A 10,114-nucleotide genomic window follows, 5' to 3' on the forward strand; every position below is an offset into this window, starting at 1 on the left:
GAGTGAACCAACGGAAGGAAGACCACTGTCTATAACTCTCTCTGTCTCTCTCTCTCACTGTCTAACTCTGCATGTCAAAAAAAAAAAAAATAAAAAAGACAAAGAGATTATGATTCACATATTCTTGTCCACAAAGGACCTATCCACACAAATAAGAGATGATAGTTATCAGCAAGTCAAAGATAGAGGTTCTAAAGAAACCAAACATTTGGGGCCAGCTCTGGGGCGCAGTGCTGCCCTAGCCTGAGGTGCCGGCATCCCATATGGGCACCAATTTTTGTCCCTGCTGCTCCACTTCCCATCCATCTCTCTGCTATAGCCTAGGAAGGCAACAGAAGATGGCCCAAGTCCTTGGGCCCCTGCACCCATGTGGGAGACCAGGAAGAAGCTCCTGGCTCCTGGCTTCGGATCAGCACAGCTCCAGCAGTTGTGGCCAACTGGGGAATGAACCATCGGATGGAAGACCCCTATCTCTCTCTCTGCCTCTCCTCTCTCTGTGTAACTCTGTCAAATAAATAACTAACTCTTGAAAAAAAAGAAGAAACAAACATATGACACATTGCTTGCATTTGTACCTTCCACAATGATCAGAAAACACATTCATGTTGATCAAACTACAGAATGATCCTTATGGTTCCATGTCAATCTCAGCAGAGAAAAACACTGGCATAGCCAAAAATTGCTGACATAAAGAAACATTTACATCTTGGAAAGAGAGAAAAATTAAAAAAAAAAAAAAACCTTCAACTTCTAACACCTTAGCAAGTCTAGGCAGAATAACTTTTGGAGGAGTGTTTGAAATGTGTTTATTCTTTTGGCTATTTGCTTGCTGACACTGCAATTTATTTCTTATTTTTATCAAAAAGAGTTCCCATATGCTCTGAAAAAATACTTCTTCTTTACTCTGATAGCAAATAGAATGTATGAGAAAAGAAGAAAGAAAAGTTTGATCAGATCATTTTTGTTCAAAGAACAGAAGAAATGTATGAAAGAAATAAGATAAGACAGATGAAAAGTTAAATACAAAGCAACATTTCTTAAAAAATTAGGAGACAGGATAATTTCTTACATCTTAACACTAGGATCAGTGATAAAAGCGGTGAAGTTTTAAGAATGACAGCTCAGTAAGAGAAATCGAGAAAACGGTGTGAGATCAGTTGGTACAATTGAGAAATGGCTTAAATGCCATTACCAGAAGAGGAGATATCCATAAGGAATTCCCATGTGTGTAGTAATTTATTTCTTCACTCGGCAGTCCTTATTTTAGATTCCCGTCCATACCACAGTCCTTGAAACAGCCTGTTTTGAAATCATAAATCCTAAATTTTAAATAACATCCCAGATGAAAACAGGAATGCCAACAAAAATCCAAAACAGAATTGGGATTACAATTATTGATTATACCGAAGCATTGCAGATGGTAAACTTAATAGGATCTGCTATGTCAACCTCTATCCTGGTAGGGATTGAGAGACCATAAATTTAACAACACAATTTTCTTTTAACTGTTTCTATATAATTAGTGTATATTTAGGATTAACTGTAACAAGTAAACGTGATTTGGATAGATCTTAAAAGAGCAACTCCTAAACTGGTAACAACACTGCATACAGGAGTGCTGGAATTCCATGGCCAAACTCCGGAAAGAAGGCGTTGATATACACGAGGTTGGCGTCCCTCATCTAAAGGAAAAGTGCTCCTCCACGTGATGCCCCAGGGTCAGGGACTTCGGGCTCTTTTGAAGTTGACTAGATTGGTACAGACTTTTTGATAGCAATAGCTATTTGTCAGCTTCCAAGAATTATAATTAAAGAATCATTTTTCCTTTGTACTTATTTTGTTGTTGAAAAAAAGACCTAGAAAGAAGACAAACATATATGTGAAAAACTTATGTTCATGTTCTAACTTCTGTATATCAGCTTCTATCATGCATTGTAGTTACCATCTCACTATTACAATGTGGCAAAGAAATTAATATTGTGTTCATGTTTTGGTATATTATACATAATTACCTTATAAGTTATAATATTAGTTTCATTTAGAGAAAACTATTAAAAACACTTATTATTGATGTAAGGTGGAATAATTTTAGCTTTTAGGAAGATTGAATTTTCTTGGAGTGATAACTTGCAATTAAAAGTCTTCAGTAGAAAAATATTTCACAATTAAATTGAGCCAAACAACATTATGAACAATAAATAAGGTAGATGAGATATTTTTGTAATAACAGTATTTGTTGTATAGGACTATGAATTTTATTTTTATTTGTACATCAGCAATCATACACTATGATAGAAATGGAAAATATTTAAAATACACGATGATGCACAATTTTTTTTCTTTTTTTAACTTTTATTTAGTAAATATAAATTTCCAAAGTACAGTTGATGGATTACAATGGCTTCCCCCCCCATAATTTCCCTCCCACCTGCAACCCTCCCATCTCCCACTCCCTCTCCCATTCCATTCACATCAAGATTCATGTTCAATTCTCTTTATATACAGAAGATCAATTTAGTATATATTAAGTAAAGATTTCATCAGTTTGTGCCCACACAGAACATAAAGTGAAAAATACTGTTTATACTGTTTGAGTACTAGTTATAGCATTAATTCACATCGAACAACACATTAAGGACGGGGATCCTACATGAGGAGTAAGTGCACAGTGACTCCTGTTGTTGACTTAACAAACTGACACTCTTGTTTAAGGCGTCAGTAATCTCAATTTTTTTTTCTTTAATAAGCAGTTTCATATTGTTGAACTTGAAATAGTTACTGAAACTTTCCATACTAGTCTTATATGATGACTTTTGGTTTTAAGCATTTTACTGCCTATATTGAAATTACATATACAGTTTTCTTTCTACATTTATTGTTTTAAAGGGGAAAAGGCAGAAAGAGAAAGAGAGTGGGGAAGAGGCAGTCAAAGGTCTTGTATCTGTTGGCTCAATCTTGAAATGCCTTCAACAGACAGAGAGGAGGATGTCCCTTAGCAGAAAGCCGGAATCACAGCAGATTCAGGACTCAGCTCAGGCACTTCAGGCCTACTAAACATCTTAACCAATATGCCAAATGCCGAACCCAGGTATTCTCTAACACACACACACTCACACACACTCACACCCACGACCTTAAGTATAAAGCTCAACTCGTTTTCGTTAAGTGTCATTAACCATACTTTGAATACATACATGAAATAAAGTCAACCTTGCGTCCCAAACCTCCTCATGTCTTTTTTCAGTCACCAACCCTATTGCTTTACCAACATTGTTAATCCAATACAAAGTGTTATTTTTTTTTCTAATTTGCCTATTGTTTTTCCAAACATATTATATATCTTGTACATTACTTTGTATCCTTGTAGTTATTACAGACTGCTTCATAATGTATGATTGCAGATATACAACTAAATAGCCTGGAACAATGACCTAGGCAAGTAGATGCATAAAATTATCATCGCCACACTTCACATTATTTTCAGTAGCCATGTTACAATTCTGTTTCTTTGATACCACAGACTGTTGGATAGTTATTTTATTCATATGCATATTTGTCATTTCATGTATATTTTCAATGTTTCATTTTACTTCATATCCCTTTATTTCTTTTTAAAAAGATTTATTTATTTTCTAATTTATTTGAAAGGCAGCATTACAGAGAAAATGACAGAGATCTTCCATCCTTGATTCACTCACCAGAAGGCCCAACAAGCAGGGCGGGGCCAAGCTGAAGCCAGGAGCAGAGGTTCTTCTAGGTCCTCCACATGTGTACAGAGGCCCACGCCCTTGGGCCATCTTTCTCCGCTTTTCCCACACCATTAGCAGAGAGCTGGATCAGAAGTGGAGCAGTCAGGACACAAACTGGCACCCATATAGGATGCCACTACTACAGATGTCAGGCCCCTTTACCCTTACTTCTCATTAGTCCAAATATTTCCAAAGGTTTGTACTACTTCAAATGCATACTTCCAATCAGTATAGATTGGTTCCTCTTTCCCTTTGAAGAATTTGAATGCTTGGTTTAGAGCAAACTCAGGTTTGGGCTGACCAGTTATTTGGAATCTTCCTGCTTCTACAACTTCCAGAAAATCTCCATAACCTCTGGGTATTCACTTCTTTTCCCTCGTACTGCTCTTGATGACATATCTATAAAACGTGGACATCGTTCTTTAAACGGGGTCGCACTCAGGTCAGCTCTTTTGTTTGAAACTAAGATTAGTCAGTCGTGTTCCAATGGGTCCAAACTCTCCTCCCAGCACACTCAGCTGCACTGAGACACCCTACCGTGCCTAGAATGGAACCGTCCCCTTCTAGTGAGAGACTTTATACTTTAATATTCTTCAATCTATCACAGCTTCCTGTTTTCTGTTGTAGAATATTTGCACCTGACGGAGCTTGCTAACTGTTACTGTGCCTCCAAAAGTTTATTTCCTGCTCTTGTCAACAGGAAGGGTGGCAGCCATGACAGAGTGAGTGCATTCAGGCCATCCCTTTGCCACAGGATCTAGTAACTGAGAAACGGGGGCCACAGCTGGCTTATCTCCCCGTGTTCTTGAGTCACGACCCCAAGCACTGCTCCCTGCTCTGTGGTGACAAAGTGGTGAAAGGATTTTTCCAGCATGGGTAAAGCCAAAGCAGAGCAGGAATGAAGGTTGCTTATTAACCCAAGTTCCTCAGGTTCGTCCTCTGCCAGCTTAGAATATGAAGGTTTGGTTTTTAAGGCAGAGGAGTCTGTCTGTAACCTCCAGTACTCTGTGAGTTCCCGACATTGTCTAAGGACTCTCTTGGCTCAGGGCAGGGGCTGCTCTCTCAGACCCCTTGACTGACTAGAGGTCCTATAGTTCACAGCTTTCTCCACTACAGACTGAACTTTGGCTTTGGTGGACCGAGAAGTTTAGGGGTGTGATGGAGGCATGGATCGTTTCACTGTTTGTGAGTCCGGATAACGGAACATCCACATACCTTAAAAGGCTTATTTGGGGAAGGAGAGTAAGTTTTTCAACGCCTTGTTCTCAGCGCTGTGCAGGTTGGGAGTCAATGAAGCCTTGAGGGACCAGGACAGTCCATCGGCATTGTCACCTTCTCCCCATCGGGGATTTTCCCATTCGGAAGCAGAAAGATCTCTGCTCTCTTCTGCCAAAGGGCAGACCCAGGAGGTGTCCTTGAGATCCACCACGGTGAACCACAAGAGGTAGAGGTGTCTTAAAAGGAGAGGATAAGGCTTAGGATCACCAGATGTCTGCCTTGTACCGTTAATGTCTCTCAGACCCTGGACTAATTGGTAAAACCTGTCTCTTTTCCTAATATGCAGAACGGGGTATTACAAGGTGACACACAGGGTTCAAGTAACCCATCGGCCATCAGCACCCCGTCACCAGTTATAACCCTGTTCTCCCTTCCAGTGGGGTGGGGTATTATTTTCTTTTTACTAGTTTTCCTGCTGTTGTTAATTCATTTCTGAGGAGGGATTGATTACCTCCCTTGATTATTTTACAGGCCCAAACTTTCAGGGCTATTTGGCTCTCTGTGAGGTATTTAGGAGGTTAAGGGGGACTTGAAGCTGCTTTTTTATTTATTTTGAGTTGAATACCCAGTTGGATCATTAAATAATATCCTAATGAATTTTTTCCAGCTTCTGGATACTGGGTCTGTTCATATTACTTTTTATTTGCTATTTTATTTTTCCTTTGATTTTCATGACGATATTTTCTTAATTTAAGCCCTCTGATTTTCAGTTATCAATATATGTGGAGACATTTTTTGCTGCATAATATGTATTTATTGTCATGGTATCTATTAATTAATATGAATTTTTTATATTTTATGGTTGTTGATTTTCAATCATCTTTTAAGAAACATTGCCAATGGGGCCGGCACTGTGGTGCAGCGGGTGAAGCCACAGACTGCAGTGTGGGCATCCCATATGGCCACCAGTTCAAGTCCCAGCTGCTCCACTTCCGATGCAGCTCTGTGCTGTGGCCTGAGAAAGCAGTAGAAGATGGCCCAAGTCTGGAGACCCAGAAGAAGCTCCTGGCTTCGGATCAGCACAGCTCCGGTTGTTGTGGCCAATTGGGGAGTGAATCAGTGGATGGGAGACCTCTCCCCACCCCTCTCTCTGCCTCTCCTTCTCTCTCTGTGTAACTCTTTAAACTAAATAAATAAATTTTAAAAAATATTTTATTTTATTTATTTGAAAGAGTTACAGAGAGAGGTAGAGACAGAGAGAGAGGTCTTCAATTTGCTGGTTCACTCCCCAGATGGCTGCAATGGCCAGAGCTGCGCTGATCTGAAGCCAGGAGCCAGGAGCTTCCTCCGGACCTCCCATGTGGGTACAGGGGCTCAAGGACTTGGGTCATCTTCCACTGTTTCTCCAGGCCACAGCAGAGAGCTGGATTGGAAGAGGAGCATCTGGAAAAATAATCAGGGCCTATATGGGATGCTGCGCCAAAGCACTGGTCCCAATAAATAATTAAAAAAAAAAATATTGACAAGTGGTAATATATTGAGGGCATTTTCAAATATTAATTTCCAAAATTACGTTTTGTCTTTCACATTTTGATCCACAATTTACCTGGCATTGATTTTGCTTATGGGATAATAACATGGTCATGTTGTCCTTCTGCCCTCTCCTTTTTTCTGAAATAGTCATTATTTACTTGAAAGGCGAGTACAGAGAGAGAAGAGACAGAGATAGAGCAACTCTCCATCCCCTGGTCCACTTCCCAGAAATTCACAATGGCTAGAGCTAATCCAGGCTGAAGCCAGGAGCCAGGAGCTTCATCCAGGTCTCCTACATGGGTGCAGGGCCCCAAGCACTTGGACCATTTTCTGCTGCTCTCCCCAGTGCATTATCAGGGACATGAACTGGGAGTGGAGCAGCCAGGACTTGAAACTGTGCTCATGTGGGATGCCATTGTTGCTGTCGCAGCTTAACGCACTACACCAGAATGTCAGCTCCTTTTCCCCTCCTTTGCTATCCAGTAGATCCAAGACAATGAGAGTGTACATTTCCTCCCTGATGAACAATGCCCATATGTCAAAAACAAAGAGTCCTGTATGCATGCATTATTTTTGTTTATTAATTTTCCTTTTTTTTATATTTGACAGATAGACAGTGAGAGAGAGAGAGACAGACAGACAGACAGAAAGGTCTTCCTTCTGTTGGTTCACCCCCCCAAATGGCTGCTACCGCTGGAGCTACACCGATCCAAAGCCAGGACCAGGTGCCTCCTCCTGGTCTCCCATGGGGTGCAGGGACCCAAGCACTTGGGCCATCCTCCACTGCCTTCCCAGGCCACAGCAGAGAGCTGGACTGGAAGAGGAACAACCAGAACTAGAACCTGGTGCCCATATGGGATGCCAGTGCCACAGGCGGAGGATTAACCAAGTGAGCCACTGCGCCGGTCCCTTGTTTATTAATTTTGTAACCTTATACATTACAACTTCTGATTTACTGTATCTTCATATTGACATTTTCCTTCATTGTAAATTTTCTCTTTGAGGATCATTCTAAATCACTCCTTTTCTTGACAATATTTTTAGCTATAACTCAACCCAGTTCTCCCTCATGGGTGGCAGTAACCCTAGTACTGGAATGATCACCACTGTCTCCAAGAGAAGTGGGAAGTGAATTCAGGTACTTGGATGTGGGAAATGGGCATCTTAACCACAAGCCTAAATGCCTGCTCTCAAACTCATTTATATGTAGAACCTGAAACTGGAATCCAGAGACTTTCAATGGGTATATTTTAAATAATCACACTACTAAATCCTAAAGAAAGTAAATTTATATATTTTTTGTACAAATGAGAAAAATAAGTGTCAATAATGATTAAATAATGTTCATACAATGAAATGGCCGGTAAAAACAGAGCAAGATAAAACCAGTGGATTGACTCTAGTGCCAGTTTCCAAGCCTGGAGTCTACACTGCCTTTTCCTAGAATTCCCCCAAGGCCTCTTATGTACCTCAAGAGGCATTTAGATTTAGAAACAATTCACAATATAAACAAGAACAGAATAAAGCTCTTGTCTTTAAGACTGCATACAGTCTCCTCTTTGGATAATTAAAAATTTATTATGGTTATAAATTGTCATGGGTTACCAACTCTTTAATTTAGCATGGCTTCAGAAGCTTGTGTTATCGAACTATATTGTGTGATTTTTTTGAATTAATTTAAAGTGCATAAATATGTTTGATTCTGTGAAAAAGCAGTATGAGCATGCACGTATTTAGCTTCTTGTGTTAGGTGGACACCTAAGAATTGAACATATCCAATATCACTGTGTAACCATCACAAAAATATTTTCCAGAGTTTTGAATGAAAGTTAAAAATGCAGTAAACTACATCTATTATGGCTAGTTAATGTGTATTGCATTAGGCAATTGTCATTTCTAGTCAATCATTTGAAGGTTTGTATGATGATTTAAATCTCATAGACAAACGGTTCTGTTAGATCACAAGAACCTAAAAGATTCTAATTTTGTAATCATCCCACAAAGTACCAATCAAAACGAAAAGTGAAAACAGTACTGATTTGTCAAAGAATACTATAATGAATCTGGAAGTAACAATGGCAACCACAAAAGCAACAATACATACCAATCAATCACAAGTAAATGGAAAAACATTAAAAGCTTAACCCTCACAGTGCCACCCAGAATTAAGACACATGAAGGAGAAGGTATGGGAGTAGGAAAGGGTGATATCTACACATGTATGATACCTCAGGTATCAATTAACTACTTTTGAATAACAATTCAGTTATCAGTAACATTATATTTGAAAAGGCATTGAGAAAACCCAAACAACAGGGCCATATTATATGTAAAAATAGGAAATGATAGAAATGATAAAGGATGTAAATACAACAATGGAAGTAACATAAGGTATTACAGTCTCTCAATACTGAGCCTGTAAAACAGATAGCAGAACTTATTTTCAAATATGTAATATATGTAAGAATGACCTGAAAAATTAGAAATTTTACTAAAAATAAGTAATTCTTATTTTTTATATTTTAAGCTCATTTTACTTAATATGGGTGAGCAGACTGTCACTTGTCACTCTGGAAATCTATTTGTTTTCATATTTTATAATTCAAAATATTTTAAAATAGTATTGTTAAGGTAACCCATCATTTATATTTTGAAAAAAATTTGTCTTGTTGAGCATTTACTAAAGAACAAATATAAGTATGCAATACTGGCAAGTGTGATTAAGGTTCTGATTTACTAATGCTGAGAAGGTGGTACATTGCAATTTACAGAGTAAATGACAACCTTCACATTTTGTCAGGTGGCATTTTAAAATTGAGTCTCTTTTATGCATACATGGAGTCCACAAGTCATAGCTACATGTTTCTTTGACACAGAGTTCAGCATAGCAAGAAAAAATGCTATACCATTGCTTTCTCAGCGTAAATTTAATGATAGAATAAAATTATTGGGATACACTTTGTTAGTTTCTATAAATATAATTTTAATTCTTATGGCATATATTTTGAGAAAGAGTATTGTAAAATAGTCTATAAAGTAAGAATAAGCAATTTAGTGTATCAAATAACCAATATTATATAGAGAATATCATTTGCACACAACAAAACAAATATTTAATTGCCTTTACCAACTACTGTTTATAATTAGTTTATTATGTATAATGTCCTTGTTGAATATTAGTAATATAATCTGAATGTCTACATTTCCCCAAATTTCATCACAGTTAAAACTAATCCTCAACATGTTGTTTGAAGAAGTGAGACCTTGGTGATGATTAAGTTATGAGGGCTATGCTCTCATGAGTGGGATTTAGCATCCTCCTACACAGGAATGAAGGAGCTTAGTCTCTCCTCCCACCATGTGAAGCAAACTGAGCACCACTGGACATCAGATATGTTAACACTTCAATCTTAAGCCTTCCAGACTTCAGAATTTGCACAATGAATATATTTTTGACTTAAAGTACACAATCTAAGGTATTTTTCTGTACACATCCATATGAACTAAAAATGTAGTTCAATGAGGAAATACTTATTTATTCGATAATAAGGTCATTTAGAGAGAGGGAAAGAGAGAGAGGTCTTTGATCCATTGGTTCACTCCTCAAATGGCTG

This window comes from Oryctolagus cuniculus, chromosome 9 (genome assembly GCF_051225735.1).
Source record: "Oryctolagus cuniculus isolate XC-2025 breed Fujian yellow rabbit chromosome 9, ASM5122573v1, whole genome shotgun sequence".
NCBI classification, from domain to species: domain Eukaryota; kingdom Metazoa; phylum Chordata; class Mammalia; order Lagomorpha; family Leporidae; genus Oryctolagus; species Oryctolagus cuniculus.